Source organism: Neofelis nebulosa, chromosome 6, assembly GCF_028018385.1.
Source record: "Neofelis nebulosa isolate mNeoNeb1 chromosome 6, mNeoNeb1.pri, whole genome shotgun sequence".
NCBI lineage: Eukaryota > Metazoa > Chordata > Mammalia > Carnivora > Felidae > Neofelis > Neofelis nebulosa.
The window spans coordinates 146,501,508-146,521,090 of NC_080787.1; the positions used below are offsets into that span (position 1 = coordinate 146,501,508).

General features: G+C 49.5%; 1 protein-coding gene and 1 long non-coding RNA gene across 2 annotated transcripts in view; both read left to right on the forward strand.

Moving 5' to 3' along the window:
• The window catches only part of TMEM181 (transmembrane protein 181), a 74,231-nt gene that overhangs the window by 7,488 nt on the left and 47,160 nt on the right, over positions 1-19,583 (forward strand). The window lies entirely within an intron of this gene.
• LOC131515115 (uncharacterized) lies at positions 14,407-17,174 on the forward strand. The gene is made up of 2 exons (XR_009263447.1): positions 14,407-15,151; positions 16,907-17,174. It is a non-coding gene; the product is annotated as an uncharacterized LOC131515115 (long non-coding RNA).

The window sequence follows — 19,583 nt, forward strand, 5'->3', positions numbered from 1 at the left end:
GTAGTTGCTCTGGAGTAGCTACCAGGAAGATAACTTTAAAAATATAGTGAAAAATTATTAAAGATATTAAAATTTACAGTAGAAAATATTCAGTTAATGCAAAAGAAAACAGTAAAGGGGACTAGAGGAACAAAAAAGACATGAGACATATAGAAGATAAATAAAATGGCAGACATAACTCCAGCTGTATCAATTATAATATGAAATGTGAAGAAACAAAACAATCTATCAAGAGGCAGAGGTTGTCAATGAGATAATAAGCAAGATCCAGTTATATCCTGTCTACAGAAAACACACTTTATTTTTTTAATGTTTATTTATTTTTAGAGAGAGAGAGAGAGAGAGAGAGGCAGAAAGGGAGAGAAAGAATCCCAAGCAAGTTCTGCACCAACAGACGTGGGGCTTGATCTCACAAATTGTGAGATCATGACCCAAGCCAAAAGCAAGAGTCAGATGCTTAACCAACTGAGCCACCCAGGCACCCCCAGAAAACACACTTTAGATTCTAAGATATAAATGAGTTGAAAGTAAAGGATGGAAAAAGATAGATCATGCAAACAGCAAACTTAGAAAAGCTGGTGTGACTATACCACTACCAGATAAAATAGCTTTTAAAATAAAACATGTTACTGAGAGATAAAGAGGGATATTCTATAATGATAAAAGGGTCAAACCATTAGGAAGATATAGCCCTGTAAACTTGTATGCAATGAACAACAGAGCCTAAAATACATGAAGCAAAAACTAACAGAAATGAAGGGAGAAGTAGAAGATTCAAAAATAATAGTCAGAGTCTTCAATACCCACTTTCAATGATGGATGGAAAAACTAGCCAAGATATTGATGATGTTGATAAAAGGCTTGAACAACAGCATAAACCAACTAGACCTACTAGGAATCCATAGAATACTATGCCCAACAACAGTAGAATACAAATTCTTCTCAAGTGTACACGGAGCATTCTCTGGGATAGATCATATATTAGTCTGTGAAACAAGATGTAATAAATTTAAAAGGACTGAAATCAAACAAAAGAAGTTCTGCAACAACCATGGAGTGAAAATAGACATCAATTATAGGAAGGAATTTAGGAAATCTCCAAATGTGGCAATTAAACAACACACTCCTAAATAACCCATTGGCAAAAGATGAATCATAAAGGAAATTCATATTTTGAGATGAATGGAGTGAGGACACACTTCACCAGAACACCTGGGATACAGCTAAAGCAGTACTTAGAGGGAAATTTATAGCTGTAAATGTACATATTAAACAAGAAGGAAGAGCTCAAAGCAATACTTAACCTTCTACCTTAAAACATTGGGGAAGAAAAGAAAACCCAAAGCAAGCAGAAGAAAAACAATAGTAAAGAGTATGCTGAAGATTAATTAAAGAAAAATAGAGAAACAATAGGGAAAATGAATAAAACTAAAAGTTGGTTTTATGAAAAGATCAATTCACTTGACAAACCTATAGCTAGACCGACCAAGAAAAAAAAGAAGATGCAAATTACCAGAATCAGGAATAAAAGAGGGAACATTGCTCTCAATCTTACAGAAATAAAATAAATAAAAGATTACAAGGGAATGCCATTAGATAATTGACGTGGATAAATTCTAAGAGACACCGTTATGCTGTTACCAAACCAAAGACCTCGCAAGAAAACCACAATCTCTCATGGATATAGACAGAACAATTTTCAAACAAAACAAAAAGCTAGCAAACTGAGTCCAGCAATGGGATTATCAAAAAAAGGATTATGCACCATTACCAAGTGGTGTACGAATGCAAGGTTGTTTTAACATTAAAAAAATCAATTAATATGTAATGCCACCAGCCCATCTCATGTTTTCTTTCATTTATCATTTGGTGTTTCCAGGTTGTACAACTCTGTGCTTATGGGATGTCCTGAATGACCTTAACTGGCTGGTTCTTCCTGGTGGCTCACCCAAGTTAATTATTTTTATGTGCGCCTTCATGTAAACAGAGCCTTGGCCCATGCAGCAGAGTTGTTTTCTTCTCTTTTCTTTTTTTATTTTTTTTAATGTTTATTTTTGAGAGAGAGAGAGAGAGAGAGCAAGACAGAGCATAAGAGGGGCAGAGAGAGAGGGAGACACAGAATCCAAAGCAGACTCCAGGCTCTGAGATGTCAGCACAGAGCCCAAAGCAGGGCTCGAACTCATGGACTGTGAGATCATGATCTGAGCCAGTTAGACGCTTAACCGACTGAGCCACCCAGGCACCCCTTTCTCTTTTCTTTAAAGCTAGCTGCATCTTGTTCTGAACCGAGAGGAAACACATGAAGAAGACATTCATTTCCTTGAGAGCAAAGCAGGAAGAAGTCCAACTGTTCCCCGGGGCTGGTTAGTATTCAGCTACAGCAAGGACTCCACTCTTACAGTAGAAGACCATCATTTTCCAGATGAGAACAGACCTCCAAAGCTCGAAATATGAAAGCTGGGACCCTGGATTAGCTTCCTAGGGCTGCGGTGACACAGTACCACAAACCGAGCGGCTTATGCGGCAGATGTCTATTGTCTCCCAGTTCTGGAAGCCAGAGTTCTGAGCTCAGGGTGCCCGCAGGGTGGTTCCTTACGAGGCTGTTCCTTGGCTGGTACATGGCCTTCAGTCTTTTCCCAGTGTCTTCACATTGTCTGCCTCTGCATCCAGATTTCCCCCATGAGGACACCAGTCGTGGTGCATCAGGACTCTTATTTCTGAATAAGGCCCCATTCACAGGCACTGGGCATCAGGACTTCGACAACTAGGGGACATAGTTCCACCCATAACAGGCTCTCCTTGAAGAGGATAGCCCATGTGTGGATACAGGCTGTGGCTTAGATTCCCCTCTGGATATTTTCTAAACTAGCAGTTGACTGACGAACATGAGCCAGGAGGGCTGCGTCTTGACTTGGCTCTGTTGCTACCATCCTGGAAATCAGGTCTGCACATCTCACAGAAGGATCTCAGATCCCTCCTGGCTCTAAACCCAAGACCACAGAGTGGGGGGGGGGGGTGTTGTGGACCTGAAGGGGGTGACCCGGTAATGGCCTTCCCAGCAGAGATGATTATGCTGAGCTGCCTGAACTTTATGAAGTTCAGGTTGGGAAAGGTGTGTGTGTGTGTGTGTGTGTGTGTGTGTGTGTGTGGTGTATGGTGTGTGTGTATATGGCATGTGTGTAGTATGTGTGTGGTGTGCATGGGTGTGATGTGTGTGTGGGAAACCAGTTTTCAGAGGTAAGGTGACCAAAGTGTCCTGGCTTTGGCACTGAACGTCCAGTGTCCTGGGAAAGCCCTCAGTCCTGGGAGTGTCCGAAGGTTGGTCACCAAAGGTGCGGCTGCGGCTGCAGCCTGAGGATGTGGGGTCTGAGGCTCTGAGGCTGCACCGACCGCCTGGAGCCGCGTGTGTGCACGTGGGGTGGCAGCACCAGAGTCCTGGGCAGAGGGGACAGAAGGTGCGCCCTTGAACTTCTCCACTCAGGATTGTTGGTTCTCCCTCCTTTGTCCAGCTTTCTCTTCTTGCCTCAGCCCTTGTCCGCCCTGCCCGCGGAATAAAGACAGGCTGGTTACCTTGGGGCCGTGGTTCCCAGAGGCGAGCCCCCCCAAGGCAAGAAAGCCTCAAGGCTCTTTTTAAAGCAACTACTATTTGGGGGGCACCGCCTTTCCTGTCCCGAAATGAAATTCCTTGGTAATATCTTGCATGCTTCTGTAACTTAAAAAACAAAAACAGCTACCATAAATGTAATCAGAACAAGCAATGAAAGCAATGCATAAATAGTATGTATTTCAACCCACAGAGGCTCTGGTAAGTCACTAAAAGGAAATGTGCCTGGGGGCGCCGGGGGCTCAGTCTGCTAAGTGTCTGACTTCCGCTCAGGTCATGAGCTCACGGTTCATGGGTTTGAGCCCCTGGAGCCTGCTTCGGATTCTGTGTCTCCTTCTCTCTCTTCCCTCCCCCACTCACATTCTCTCTCTCTCTCTCTCTCTCCTTCTCTCTCTTTCTCTCTCAAAACTAAATAAACATTTTTTTTTTTTAAAAAGAACGAAATGTGCCAGGGGGCAAGATTTTCAAAAGCCACTGCTTTTGACCCCTCTGCAGGCATTCCCCGGGGTGGGTGGGCGCCTACACTGTTCCCCACAAGAGGCCACTCTCTGAAGGTTGCCCCACCCCTACCCCTCATTCAGCCCAGATTGCAGGGCATTGCCCTGCCCATTTTGGACGTTTCTATACCAGGGCTCCTGCCTTCTTCCCTGACCCTGTAAGTTCTTGAGTTTTGTGCCCTTTAGTCTGCATCCTGCAAGTCAGGATAAAGACCTTTCTTCTGTATGTTCAAGGCCAAAGTAGCCTCGTGGTCTTTCTGTGGCCTAAGGGCCCCTGGACCTGCAGCTGGACGGCCCCTTCTCGTACCTGGAACTGGCCAACTCAACATTTACGCTAACTTGGCAATTTATGGCAAATTGTGGATCTAATTTGAGCAGCTTGGTTTGCTGTGCAGGAAGTGGCTTGCTCCAGTGGCTGGCTGGTCCCCTTCTGGAAGCAGAGCTCTGAAGGTAGAGGCAGGCCTTGTGATGAGCCAGGGCCCTGGGGGTGCTGCACACAGAAGTGGGGGGAGCATTAGTGGGGGGGGGAGGGATGCTGTCCTACCTCCTTTGTCTCCTAGGGAATGAGGGAAGCAAACCGAACTTGGAAAAAATACCATAACCTGGGGACAGCTGTGCTCTTTCAATTCTTTTGAATACACCCACATGGCTCGGAAAGTACCCTTCGGGTGCAGTTATTCGTAGGGCAGTGCTCTTAACAAATCGTGTTGATTTCCAATCCCCAAGCCCCATGAGGACTTGAAGAAGGGTTATGTTTCTATGTGAGGACCAGTTTCCTCAGTTTACCTGTGCAGCATTTCTGACATGCAACCCCATGGGCTCAATGAAGAGAGCCCTCAATTTTGATTCAAGCCAACAAAGATAACTTAAAAGTCAGTTCGGAAAGGGGAAGCCCACGGACGGCTCGGTGGTGAATGATTGAGAAGCTCCAGACCTGGCATTCTTCTTATGGCGGTTCTCCTCAGCTGCTTGCAGGGCAAAAATGCAAAATCAAACACCGTCCCTTCAGGTTGCAATAGTAATGATGACTTTGCTGTAGTTCTCACTGTCGAGCGCAATGTCAGGGACACTTCCAGGCATTAACTGTCACTTTATAGAGATATGGTACAACAGCATTTAAGACTATTGATTGCAAGTATTAATTTCAGCCCAAAAGAAGGAATTTATTACAAAGACACAGAGATAATTTACAGAATCAAAGGGCAAAAATGCAGCTGGACCCCAGGAAGGAGCTGGAAGCGATTCTGCATTGATTTCATGGGTTTGTCATTCTGATCTCTTACCAGTGCCCCAAACCACTACTTACCAAATTTACTGCCCAGTGGAAGCCTTAGAAAGCCTTAATAATGACGATGCCTAAGCTCTACTTCAGATTCTGATTGGATTGGTTTGGGGTTCAGCCTGGGTATTGGGCCTTTTTAAAGCTCTCAAGTGATTTTGACTTCAATACATTTTGAGTCCCATTGTTCTAAACTAATTTGTTCCTCTGCCCTTTTGTCCTGCCTGCCTGGGAGCTCCCAGTCTTTGGCCAATACCCATACTCTCTTCTCTGTGCTTAAGCTGCTCTTTTGCAGGAAGAAATCACCACCAGGCAGGCATTAGTAGGAGTCACATTTTTTTAGAAGTCATCATTAATATGAGATCAAAGACGTCAGCTGGGGCCTCCAGGAAGCCCCAGAATCCTGTTAGATTTCCCCAGGACGCTCATTTGCCCAGTCTTTGCAACAATGACTTCAAACCTTCTCCACCTCTTTGTGCTGAATCAAGTGGACAAGTCCCCAGAGCCCCCTGGGCCCTGCCCCCAACCTCCCATCCCTCCCCACCATGGCCATGCTTGCTTCTGCACCTGAGTCGTCCTGATAAAGGTCCACATAGTTCCTGGCCTCTGCCACCTCTGCCCCACTGAGGGGAGGCTCGTTCACCCCTCATCGGCTGGACTGGTGCCCATAGGCCCTGACTCCCCAGTGCCTGCTTGCAGGGGCCCGGGATATAACCTAGATGTGTTGGTCAGACTCCGGACCGCGGAAGCCAGATGGCAGGACAGAACCAACAGACTGTTTCCAGACATGGTAGTTTCTGGCAATCTTTCTGCAAGATCAAGCAACCAGAGATGTTGGTAGTGAAGCCCGGGACAGCTTGCACTCCCTTGAATTTACTCTCCTGAGCCCCTGCCTCCATTCTCTCTCCATGCTTCCCTGGGGTAGCACCTGCTTCCCATAAAGTTAATATGGAAATTTTTGCCTCAGATTCTGTTTTTGAGGGAAGCAAGCCGAGATCTTGTTAAACGTGAAGGCAGTTTTGCCCAGTGACCCATAGAAGAAATACAGGCCGGGAGGAGTGTGGCCAGCTGTCCTGGTTTGCCTGGGGCTGCAGGACCCCGGGAATCAGGCTTTCAGTACTAAAACTAGGAAAGTCTCAGGAAAACCGGGACCACCAAGGTGTCCTCACAGACGGGGGAGCACACTCAGCTTCCCACCTCTGAAGGACACGCTTGCTGCTCCCACAGCCCCCGCCCTTTCCTTCCGTGGGAAAGTGCCCTCCGCCCCATCCTCAAAACCGTGAGAAGACACGCCAGTATATTGCCAGTCATCTGGCAAATCCAGCTGTCCTTCGTTCAGTACGCATGCTGGGTGTCTTTCCATACCGGGCTTTGTGCCAGGCCCTGGAGAAATGAGAAGTCAAGGGCGGCACAGGGAAGTCGCAGGTGATGGTAGTGGAATGGTACTTGTTTGGTGAAAGTGAAGTGTATGCAAAACAACCTCCAAAGGCTGAAGGAAAAGGCTGACAAGTCCCCCTTGAGGAGAAGTGGTTTATTAAGGGGTCTTATGGACAGAAGCATATCTTGGGCATCATAAGACAGGAGATCTCTGCAGCCCCACCTCCTGAAGACCTGCTTCTGTAACCCCAGAGGCTGACAGTACATGTGGGGGACCAGCCAGGAGGACAAAGCTTGAGAGCAGGTGTGTGTCATGGCCACAGGCCAGATTGAGGACGTTACCACATGGGGTGTAGTTAAGGGTGTGGTTAAGCAAAAGGAAAGAGATGGAGGGGGTGCTGTGCTCAATGTTTCAGGTCACAGACCAGTCATCATGGCGGATTTGTTCAAGATGGCGTTAGTGTGGTTCATGCAGTGTCTCCCAAATGCAAAGAACAAAATAAAAGCTACGTTTCAGTCAAATAAATTGAGAGTGATACTTAAAAAATCCTAAATTACCACAGGCAGAGAAGGTGAAGGTATCAGCATGCTGGACACTAATTCCTGGTGAGTCGAAGCAGTGGGGCCCGTGAGCAAGGGCTGTGCCCCATGAGAGTGTGAGAGCCAGGGTTGGGCCCTGCTTCTACTCACTACGCTTCATTATTGCAAGTACAAGAAACCAATGGGTACCGAGGAAAAAGAGGGCATTTGTTTCAAAGTGCTAAGAGGACAGAATGAGATCATTTGTGTAAACTCCTTAGCATAGTAGTCAACTTTATAGTGATTCTGGGAGTTCCGTGCAGTTATCTTACCTTTGGAGATGAGAACAGAGGAAGCAAACATTATGTAGCAAGACTATGGAAACCAGTCTCCAAAGATGGTACCCGAGAGAACCACTCCTCCCAGGGTTCACGCTCTTCTGTTGTCTCTTCCCCGTGGATCTGGGCTGGCTCTGACTGGCTTTTTACCCACAGAATATGGTGGTAGTGATGCTGAATGATGTCTGAGGCCAGGTCGTAGGAAGCCCTGCAGCTTCTTCTTTGGTGTCTTGGAGCCACCATTCGAGGGGAAACCAGCCACAAGTTTGAAGTCCAACTTCCTGGGCAAAACTGTCTTCACGTTTAACAAGATCTCGGCTTGCTTCCCTCAAAAACAGAATCGAAGGCAAAAGTTTCCATGTGGAAACCAGCTACAAGTTTGAAGTCAAACTTCCTGGAGATCTATGAGGAAGCCCAAGCTAGCCGTGTGGAAGAAGCCACATGGGAAAGACTGCCTGGCTGGCCCCTGCTTTCCAGCCATCCAAGCTCAGGTACCAGACATATGAGAGGATGCATTTTGGATGTCCAACACAGTCAAGCCTTCAGATGACTGTGGCCCCGATGTCATCAGACTGTATTCACAAGGGAGACCCCCAGCAAAAACCACTCAGCTGAGCTTGTCAACACACAAGACCACGAGAGATAGTAAACTATTGTTTTAAACCACCGTAGTAGATGCCATCTAAAATGGTTTCCAGTGACCCCCCACCTCAAGATATTCACACCCTTTCATGCGTGATCCCCACCTCTTGAGAGTTGGATGGACTTGTAATTTGCTTCTAAAGAATAGAGTAAAAACATTGGGATGTCACCGGTGAGGTTAGGTGACTTGTGTCTTACCCTCACTATCTAGTTCTTCTCACTGACTCTCTCAGATGAAGCAAAGCTGCCTTGTCAGAAGCTTCCCTGTAGAAAGTATCAAGGGGTAAGGAACTGAGAATGGCCCCCAGCCAACAGCCCATGAGGCACTAGATCCTGCCAACAACCACAAGCATGAGCTTTGAGGTAGACCCTTCCCCAGTCTAGGCTTGAGGATAACTTCAGTTCCAGATGACACAGTGCCTACAGCCTGAACCAGAGCCTGAGCAAAGGGACCCAGTTAATTGAGCCCACATTCCTGACCCACAGAAACCACAAGATAATACATGTTGTTTTAGGGCCCAAAGTTCTGAGGTAATTTGTTCTGTAGCAACAGATAAGTAACATAGCTACTATATGTTGGGGTAGTTTGTCATGCAGCAATAAATAATGTGAACGAGTACAATGATAAGAAAGCAAAAACAAGTCTTATATTGTCAATAACCCCAAGCTGAATGTCTGTGCTCTGGAATTACTAAACCTGATAAAAAGATAAGGTTTGGAACCAGTAAGAGGTTAGACCTTGCTTCTTCTGATCAGTTCTCAGGAGTCAAGAAGACCATGAAAAGTAAGCTCCCATGTCTGGTGCAACAAGTAGGCCAGAAGGCATAAGCCCTCCTGCAGATGACTGGAGGAGGTTGTGGGGAAGGCAGCATGGCGAGAGAACTGAGCCCTGGTGGAAATACCTTAGTTCTGCTCTGCTTACCGCAGAGGGGATGAGTCAGCTGGTGATGGGCATCCGGGAGTTGTTGAAACCCAGGCCAAAGAGGTCGCTAATGGCAGCTGGCATCAACTATAACCAGGCTCAGGGGAGAGTCAAGACTGCGAGATTTTCCTGCCTTGGAACAAAAAATAGGCAATTAGAGTCATTGGTACTGAATTCATCTATATTCTCTGCCTTGAACACGTAGGTCAGTTTCTCTTTTTAGGAAGTCTTCCATTTAGGGGTGTTAGGGACTGAATGCATGTGTGTCACCCTCCGCCTGCCCCCAGCCAGCTCCTGTTCATATGTTGAAGACCTAACCCCCCACTATAGCTGAACTTGGAGTAAGGAAGTAATTAGGTTTAAAGAGGTCATAAGGGAGGGGCCCTGATCTGACAGGATTGGCATCCTTATCAGAAGAGCTACCAGACAGCTCCTGCTGTCTCTCTATCCTCTCACACACACTTTAAGGAAAGGCCATGTGGTGGTGTCTCCAAGCCAGGAAGAGAGTCCTCACCAGAAACTCAATCAATCAGAGCCTTGATCTTGGACTTGTAGCCTCTAGAACTGTGAGGAAAAACTTAACTGTGTAAGCCACTCAGTATCTGTGTGAGCCATTCGTATTTTGTTACAGTGGCCCAAGCAACTAACACAATGGGTTGGAGAGAATTGGAATCAGCCATTTCTGTTTCCTTCCTATTTAACTCAGGGCCCCACTAGAGCATGAGCACTTGATGTTAGCCATTACTGATGATGATGATGATGATGATGATGATGATGATGATTTTGAGAGAGAGGAGGTGGGAGAAGCATTCGAGGGGAAGGGGCAGAGGGAGAGGGACAGAGAATCCCAACACGGAGCCCTACGAAGGGCTTCATCTCATGATGGTGAGATCATGACCTGACCCGAAATCAGGAGTTGGGAGGCTTAACTGATGAGCCACCCAGGTGCCCTGTTATTGATTATATTAATAAGATAGGTAAGGAGATCACTGCAGTGTATCTACAAAATGTTAGACAAATGTTGTTAAATTAGGAAGTAAATTTGACAGTAGACCATGAATTTCCTAGGGTATCAAGAGTATTTGCAGATGAGCCCCTTGAGTTGTTGCCATTAGCCTTGAAAAATAGCAGTGAGTGGGAGTCAGCAAACTACAGACTGGTGGACTTGACTTTGGCCCAATTCTAGAGGAAATGACTTTAAAGGATGGCTTTTTGGACCTTAGAAAATGAATATGGACATTAGGTATGAGTAAGGGTTTTTCTAAGAATACGTGGTATCAGACAAATCTAATTTCTGACATTTTGATCCTTTTTGTTCTTGTTTTTTTTTTCCAGTTTCCAAAGGCTTAATTGGTAAATACGTTTTAGAAGAGAAAGATTGATTCTATTACTTCCAAGTCAGTGGAATGAAGAGTTGTGTCCAGGGCCACATCACATGGTGCCAAAGGGCTTTGTCCACCTTTTTTATTCACAGATCTAGTCAAAAGCCCAAGACTTGTAGTCAACCAATTCTTTAGGCTTAAACCATAGGCTGATTTCTTTCTCCTCACTTAAAAAATATATTTATTTTGGGAGAGAGCGCATGTGCACAAGCAGCGGAGGGGCAGAGAGAGAGGGATATTTTGGTTGGCCTCCCCAAGCATCGAATTCTGGCCCTCCCAGACCATGGCCCCAGTCGGCCTGACTTCATGTACTTCACCTGCCCCGGGGAGGAACAGGAGGCCCTGCAGGTCAATGTAGTGCTGCTTCAGGAGTCCTCAGACACCTGTAGGAGCTTCATGGCCACGAGGCGGAACCCCTTCGGCCTTAAGCGCTTGATGATCTCACCCACTAGGCCACGCTGCACACCTTAGGGCTTGATGGCAATGAACTTGAGCTCCTGCTCAGCCTTGGCTGGGAAGCTGGCTGGGTGGTGGGTGAAAGGCAGACTTGCAGCAGGGGGGCCAGGAGCCACTCAGGAGGAGGCCCCGTGATAGCCACACCCTGGAAGCTCCGCCCTATTTTGACTCTTTTTGAAACAAAGCTGGGATGCACTCACTTACCTACAGGTCCGATCCCCCAATTAAATGGGACTGCTGTGGAGTGCGGTGACACGTCATGTATATGGACTTTAGAAGGCTTTTTAAAATAAGAACAATGTTGATAAATGTGGGCTGAGTGCCTCTGAGGTTAGAGAGATGATACCTACTAATAGGCTGTTTGCTTCAGGTCTGTGCTAGTCACTCTGACCCTCTCACATTCTTCAATGCTTGGGACACCAACACTGGAAGAGCATGGGCTTGAGTCAGGTGGTCCTAGGTTCTGATCAATAGTCCCTGAGAAAATCAATCTCTTTAAGGCCTCAGTTTCCTATCTGTGAAATGAGGATAGTGACCGTGAATAACTCATCAAGTTGTTAAGAGAATTCTTTGGTTCAGGCCCTAGGCTTTGCAGGGGATCAGTAATTACTGGTTCTTCTCACAGGATAGCATGACCCTGAATGGAGAGCCCAGGAGGCATTACAAGAACTCAGTAATGAGATGAATGGGCTAATGCTGCCAGAATAGCAACTCATTATCAGGGTGACACAGACCTCATCTGAATTGTGTTCCATTCTGAGCTTAGAGAGGAAACTTGCTGAGTAGAAACACGCTCAGAGAAGGGACCTGGAGGTGAACTGGAGGTGAACACAGAGTCACCTGTGAGCAATGCTTGATGGCTTAGATAAGCTTTCTTGGAGCCAAGGAGATGATGGGTAACTTTCCCCTCATCATATACACTATCATGCACCCTTCTATTTCCTTTTCCATCACAGTTGTCATTATGTCATTATTCGGTTATTGTTTCCTGGCTGTGTCCTTCACCAGAAGATAAGTCCCAGGAGGACAGGGATTGTCCATGTATTCGAGTGGTGTTTCCAGGGCTGAGGGAAGTGTGTAGCACTTGGTTACACTGAGCACTTGGTTAATGCTGGAACACATACGTGAGAAAAAGAGGGAATCTAGGTGATGTTGGACAGCAGACCAAGGGAGGAGAAGTTGGAGAAGTTACCAGGAGCGAGTTTCGGTGTCAAAGATGTCAACTCTTTTTTTCTTTTTTTTTTTTTAATGTTTATTTATTCTTGAGAGAGAGAGCTTGTGAGTGAGCAGGAGAGGGGCAGGGGAGGGGCAGGGAGAGGGAGACAGAGGATCCCAAGCAGGCTCTGTGCTGACAGCCGAGAGCCCGATGTGGGGCTCGAATTCACAAAGCGGGAGATCATGACCTGAGCCAAAGTCAGACACTTAACTGACTGAGACATCCAGGCGTCCGGATGTCAACTCTTTTTAAAACCTGGGACCGTATGATAACAGCAAGGGGTCCGTGACAGTGTCTCAGGAGAGGCCAGGCAGCTAGCACAGTCTCTGGAGCAGGCATTTCCGTACCAGACTGCCTCAGATTAGAGGGGAAAACTGGCTGTCCCTGAGCAAAGCAGCCAGGAAATGTTTTGTTTAGTCCTCTTGAAGTTCAAAGTATTTTTTTAGTGTCCAATACCTTAGAAATGGAAGGTGTCACATGAAAAGTCGTATTTGAAGTTAGAATCTCTCATTTATTTTTTAAATTTTTTAAGAGAGAGAGAGACAGAGAGAGAGAGAGACAATGAGGGGCAGAGGGAGAGGGAGGGAGAGAATCTTAAGCAGGCTCCACCCCCAGCACGGAGCCCGATGTAGGTCTTGGTTGACGACCCTGGGATCACCATCTGAGCCAAAATCAAGAGTCAGATGCTCAACCAACTGAGCCACCCAGGCGCCCCGAAGTTAGAGTGTCTTAAGGGCTGAGTGCGGCCCCTTTAGACAATGCATGCTCAGGTGCGCAGCACCCACCTGGCCCGTGCCTGTTACCTGCCTGTCCTGCAGGTACTGGTGTTTATATTCCCTGGTCTTGTCATCAAGACCCCTTTTCCTCCAAGTGTCTGTGGAAAGAATTCGAGGGGTAATCTTTTGTTATCATTCTTTAAAAGTTGTGGTTTAGGATTCAGAGTGGTAATGGAATTTATCATTATTAGTCGGTGTTCAGTCTGTTTCTTTGCCTGGTGCCCTCTCTTCCCTCCAACTTCTTAAGCCCCTCCCATCTTGAGATCAGCCCAAACATGGAGCACTTGCTTTCCTATCCCGGTCAACCCCGCCTCAGGTGAGTTCGGTGCCCTCCCTCAGGGCCACTGTAGCAATCTGTGCTCCTCACACTTAGTTTTGGTAACTTACTTTGCCTGTAAGTTTGCTGAGGGCAGGAACGGAATCCTATCCGTGTTGGTCTCTTCCTGCCAACACCACACTTGTTGGCGGGAAGAAAGCTCGAGTCTTTTCTTTTCCTCATTCAGATTGACTTTAAGCCCATAGCAATAAGGGGACATTCTGACAAATGTTCCAAAGAGAATCTTGGAAATATCCAAAACTGTGGCTCTTTTAAGTTTATTTATTTTGAGAGAGAGAGAGAAAGAGAAGCAGGGAGGGGCAGAGAGCGAGAGAGCGGGAAAGAGACACCGAGCAGGCTCATGCTCAGCACCTAGCCCAATGTAGGGCTCTATCTTCCCACTGTGAGGTCAAGACCTGAGCTGACACCTAGAGTTGGAGCTTAACCGACTGGGCCACCCAGGCGCCCCTCCTCTGTTCTTGATTACAGAAATTTGGGAGGTGGGCGCTCCGCGGGACCCCCTCCCATGGGGCCAGTGACGGGGGGAGGGGGGGGTCTGGGCGGGGTCCTGCGCCCCTCTCCCGCCCCTGCTCTTCTCCGGGCTGCACCCCACCTTCACCCGGGCCCCGCCCCACTGTCACCCCCGCCCCCGCCCCCGCCCCCCTCACCTTCGCCCCTACCCCCACCTTCTCCCCGGCCGCGCCGCCCCCCGCCCCTCCCGCCGCCGCGCGGTCGCTTCCGCGCACGTGACCCCGCGGCGCGTCGCGCTCTGACGAGTTCCACGGAGCCGGCTGCTCTGCTCCCGGGCCGCTGTCCCTCCGGCTGCGGCTGTGGCTGTGGCTGCCGCGGCTACCGTGCGGCGCCGGGCGGGCTCGGGGCGCGGGCCGGGGCCGAGGGCCGGGGCGCCGAGATGGAACCGTGAGTGCCGGTCGGCAGGGCGGGCGACGAGGGCCGGGGTCTCCCCTCCCTGGGCGCCCGGGCCCCGCGTCCGGGTCCCGCGAGCCCTGACGCCGGGCCCTCCGCCCACGTGGAGCCCCGACCCCGGGGGGAGGGCGCGACGCCGGGGGCTTCGCGGGGGCGGCTCGGCGCACTGCCCCCCCCCCCCCTCCCCGGCGGCCTGCAGGCGGTGGGGATGGGGGCGGCGTTCCGGGACGGGTATCGGCCAGAGGCGCCCCGGGAGGACCCTCGGAGGCCAGCTCTGGCCCTGCTGTCTCCGGAGACCCGTGCTCCCCAGGTTTGGATGGCTAAGGAGCGGCCCTCCCGGGAGTCCCTCACCGCCTTCCCTGGGGCAGCCCGGGGCCCAGCCTCCCCGCTGGAAGGGCGGTGGCCCCCTGCCCTGACAGTGGCCCTATCTGTCACATCTCTGTTAAAAGCGCCCAGAGCACCCCACTCAGCTCTTTGTGACCTAGCCCAGCTGAGACTAAAGAGAGGTGCTTTCCAGTGGCTTTTTGATGATGGTGGCACGTTGGGAGCCTGCCACAGCCCTTTTAGATCTCCGGGACACCGAGTTTTATGAGTTTTAATCTGCTGACTTTGGGCCTTATTACCTCTGTGAAGTTCAGGGATTTTAAGGAGGAAAAACCTGTCCAGGGCCCCACAGACGCCAGCCCTAAAGCTTGCCTTTGACGCAGCAGAGTCACCTGGGTACCTCCCAGGGGACATCGGGGAAGAGGAGAGAAAACTAACAAGTTTTGTGCTTGAGTTGCAAAAAGTCAGAAGTCCCAGAGAAGGAGTGCCCAGAGTCTGTCTGCTGTGTGGAGCAGTGTCTGTGGCAGGAGGTTGGGAGGGCCCCTTGGGCAGTTGAAGGCAACCTTCAGACAGGACTGTGTGAGTTTCTCTGTGTGTTTGGGGTCGTAGGGGCTGGGAGGGTTTGCATTGGACCGCTGCCGAGTCCTTGACTGTGGACATAGAGAAGATCGGAGGGTGTTGCCAGAATGCAGACCTATGTGATGGAGGGAAAGGTTTTCCTCCACCTCCTCCGAAGTTTCCGACTGCGGTTAATTACTTTAGCGCAGCATAGGAAACCGGGCCAGCCTAAAATGGTAGCCCTACATGGATGTTTGAAAGGTCTTTCTTTTAACTAAACCCCGGGCAGAGGTGGGTTACCGGTGGTGCCTTCGCACAACTCCAGGGACACCGTTCGTTTGTGACCTGTGTGAATAGTGTACTTGGGATGCCGCGCGAAGATGCCTTCTGGGGTCGTGCAAAGCTGTGACCCTGCGGCAGAGTGACAACTCCCAGAAGGTTTGGGAGCTTCTCCTCCGTAGCGAACATCCTTGGGTCCACGCAGCACAGCAGCCCTGGGTGGTGTGTGGGGTGTCCTCCCGTTTACTTGGGCCAGAGGAGCAGAGAGCTTGAAGCGGTGTGGGCGTTGGCCAGGACTGCAGTCTGGGTCTCCTGGGGAAGTCGGGGGCTGTCTGTCACGTGATAGGGAACTAGACCAAGTGGGGGCTGTTAACTAAAGCGAGACTCGCAAACCACAGTGTGAGCGAAGGATTTCAGCCGAGTATGTCTCCTGCCATGGAGCGGTCGGCAGCCCGACGCTCTCCTAGAAGCCATGCCGGGCTCTGTGGAGCAAGGGGCTGGGGTTGGGGGATGTTGGAGGTATCTGGAGGTCAGCCAGCCACCATCGTCTCATTCAAGAGGACATGAAAGCAGTGGGAGTCAGAAAAAGTCTTTGGTGCGCATCAGAATCTTACGAGGAAACAAGCCCGAAGCGTGTCCTGCTTCAGGCCCCGGGAAGGTCAAAGTGCTCTTGTTGCCAGATGTGACAGAGCCCCGTGGTGAGAAGTGACAGGAGCAGGAAGAGGAGCTGGAGAAAGAGTGCCGGGGCGGGGGGATTGGGGGGGGGGGAACGGAAGAGAAAAGAGCAGCGTGGTGGAGGAGCTCAGCTTGGGGGGCCGGGGCCAATGCAGGGTCTGCAGGACTTTGAGCTCCTTGCTCACATGCAGCCCTGCCTACTCTTTTTTTTTTTTTTTTTAAATTTTTTTTTCAACATTTTTTATTTATTTTTGGGACAGAGAGAGACAGAGCATGAACGGGGTTGGGTCAGAAAGAGAGGGAGACACAGAATGGGAAACAGGCTCCAGGCTCCGAGCCATCAGCCCAGAGCCTGACGCGGGGCTCAAACTCACGGACCGCGAGATCGTGACCTGGCTGAAGTCGGACGCTTAACCGACTGCGCCACCCAGGCGCCCCTACCCTGCCTACTCTTAAAAGGGCAGGAGGGATTGCTGTCAAAACCAGTCAGGATAAATAGTTTCCCCGTCTTAAAGCTTTAAGCTTAAAATTCCTGCAAACTCCTTCCTTTTCTGAAAATGCCCAGGAAGTGACAGGTGCCGGGGGTTCAGGAGGCAAGGACCATGGGCGTCTCAAACAGTTGTTGCCCTGACTTCCTGTTTGAGCATAGCCGTCACAGCCCTACACATAGTTGAGGTGTCTCAGGTTCATGCTTTGCTCTCGCAGTAGCATTTCCTGCAGACATAGATAAGGTTGTTGTTGTGTGTGTGTGGTGTTTGATACTTACAACCAGTTTTTAGAGAGTATGTTTCACATGTCTGTTTCATTCTGTATGCATTTCAGAGTGGAATTGTATTAAGTGGACTCCTCCTCTGCCAGCAGTGAAGGCGTGGCTCAGACAGATGAACACAGACCTTGTTGGGGTTTCTGTGTCCCAGGCCTTCTGAGTGTCCCAGTGCTCGAGGGGACAGCAGGCCTGTGTCAGTATCCTTGTCTTGCAACTACAGAGTTTTTTAGGATTGTGCCTCTTAGGAATCTTTTGTTTTCCCCCCTGAACCCAAATGGTCTCTGGAGCTAATAAAAAATAACGCTGTTTCCTCTGTACCAGATACTGCTGTGAGCCCCTTCTGTGTGTCATTTCGTGCCATCCTCTCAGCTACTCGCCCCGTGACCATTCCCGTTGTTACAGATGGCAACACTGAGGTGCAGAGAAGTCCGGTCCGAGGTTCTCAAGGTCACAGTATGTCGCAGAGCTGAGGCTGAAGCCTGAGTGGTTGGCTCCAGAGCCCACATTAGTGACATCTCTCAGTAGCAGCTGGCGATGAACGAGTGCTCACGAGGGCTTTCGTGTAACGAATGACTCGTTTAATTACCCCGGCTCCCCTCGGCAGTGGGGCATGTCCATTTTCTGAATTTTACAGTTCGGGGACTGGAGGTGCCGAGAAGGAGAGTGGCTCGCCCCAGGTCACCCTGCGGGTCGTGGCGGAGAGGCCTTCTAGCCCGGGCGGTCTGCCTTCAGATCCTGGGTTCTTCACCGCCGGACGCGCTGTCTGGGCCCGGGCTTGGGTGCTGCCCCCTGGCTGGTGCACTGCCTGCGCTGACCAGCGTGTGGCCTGCTTCCTTGTTGTCTTTGCCCTGGGAAGGCTATTCAGTTACCTAACACGCTCCTGGGTGTGAGTCACTGGGCTTGCAGCCTGGCGAGGATACACAAGGATTCATGGTTCCTTGAGGAGTGTCGATGAGCGTACTGTTCATTAAAATACACTTTGAGGTTGTTGGGCCTTGAATGTTGGTATAATGGCTTTTTTGACTAGGTAGCCATAGATTATTTATGATATAGTCAAGTTTGAAATTTGAATATATTTGGCTGTATTCAATATATGTCCCTGATAGAAATTTCGGAGTTCTTATTCTGTTCTTCCCCTTAGAGTTTGTTCTTCTCAAAACCCAATGAACGGTAGGTTTAAAAAGGGGAGATTTTGGTGAGGGGGCCAAAGAGCGAGAGTGAGGGAGCGGTGGGCCTCCTTTCTGCCGCTGACCTTGGGGGTTCAAATCCCGCCCCCCTCATGTGGACTGAGACCTCAGCAGTGTATGCCTACCCTAGCCTCTAATGTCCCGTCTGTGAAACGGCTGATAGTACCTGCCTCACAGGGAAGCACCTAGCCTAGTACCAAATAGGTGCTTAGGGAATGACGGCCCTGCCCTTTTCTTCAGTTGGCCGGGTTCTGAGCTGGAGGAGGGGAGGTATTACAGAGTGGATCATCAGGGATAATGGTAAGATGGAAACATTTTTAGAAAAAAAATTCTTTAATGTTTATTTTTTGAGAGAGAGATAGAGAGAGAGTGAGCAGGGGAGGGGCAGAGAGAGAGAGGGAGACACAGAATCCGAAGCAGGCTCCAGGCTCTGAGCCGTCAGCACAGAGCCCGACGTGGGGCTCGAACCCACGAACCGTGAGCTCATGACCTGAGCCAAAGTCGGACGCCCAACTGACTGAGCCACCCAGGCGTCCCAAAAACAGATTTTTAAAAAAGAAAAAGTAGGGGATGGGGACAAAAGCACAACTCTTACTACTATAGCAAACCTGATTGAGTTCTTCCTATATGCTTCCTGCACTGTCCTGGATCCTTCATTCTTTCATCTATGCCCGCCAGCGACCCTGGGGGTTTTCCACGTGTCTCTGATGTACAGAGGAGGATACTGGGGCCCTGAGAGTTACTTAGTCGTCTGCCTAGCAAGTGGGGGTGGGTGGGCAGGATTTGAAGCCAGGCTGCAGATACCAGGCCAGCGCTTTGGACCACGGGAGAAGAGATTACTTTTATACACATGATGAGAAAAACAAAATCTTTGCTTAAAGCATGTCCACGTACTGAGACTGAAAGGCCCTTCCCACTGCCCAGATGTCATTTTTTAATTCTCCAGTGGGAAATCTGGGAAGGAGTTGAACAAGTAGCGAGATTTGTGATACTGAAATATTTTCAGTCTTACCTACTGTATTGTGACTTTATGAGACCAGATGAAATACGTATTTATAAGAACGCTTCGGCCTCCTGGATGCTGTTTTCTCCTGGCTCCCTGTGTGTGCTGACTATATCATTTAGGGTTCTGTCAAAGGCAGAGACTGCTGCTGGTCTCCTCTTGCCGCGTCACTGGAAGGCAGTGCCTTCAGGTGTCTTCTCGCCTTCTCTGCTCAGCCAAGTTCTGTCTGTGTCATGGTCATTCTGCTCCAGGCCCATAAAGGGACTCGTTGAGTGTGTGCCTCTCCCATGGTTTCTCTCCAGTGGTGTTTTAATAACTCTTATAGGGCCTGTGTGGGAGGGAGAAGCGTCCAGTGGGAAAGTAATGTTGGCTCAAGCAGTCCTGGAGTTCTCGGTGGCCCTAATGGGGACACTGGCTTTCCAGGCGGCTGAGCAGGGACCTGACTGAAGGTGTGTGCCGAGGGGAAGGCACTTTCTTGGAGCTGTTCTGGCCAGTTCCCAGACCTAGCAAAGGCCACAACCATACAAAAAAATTACAAGATAA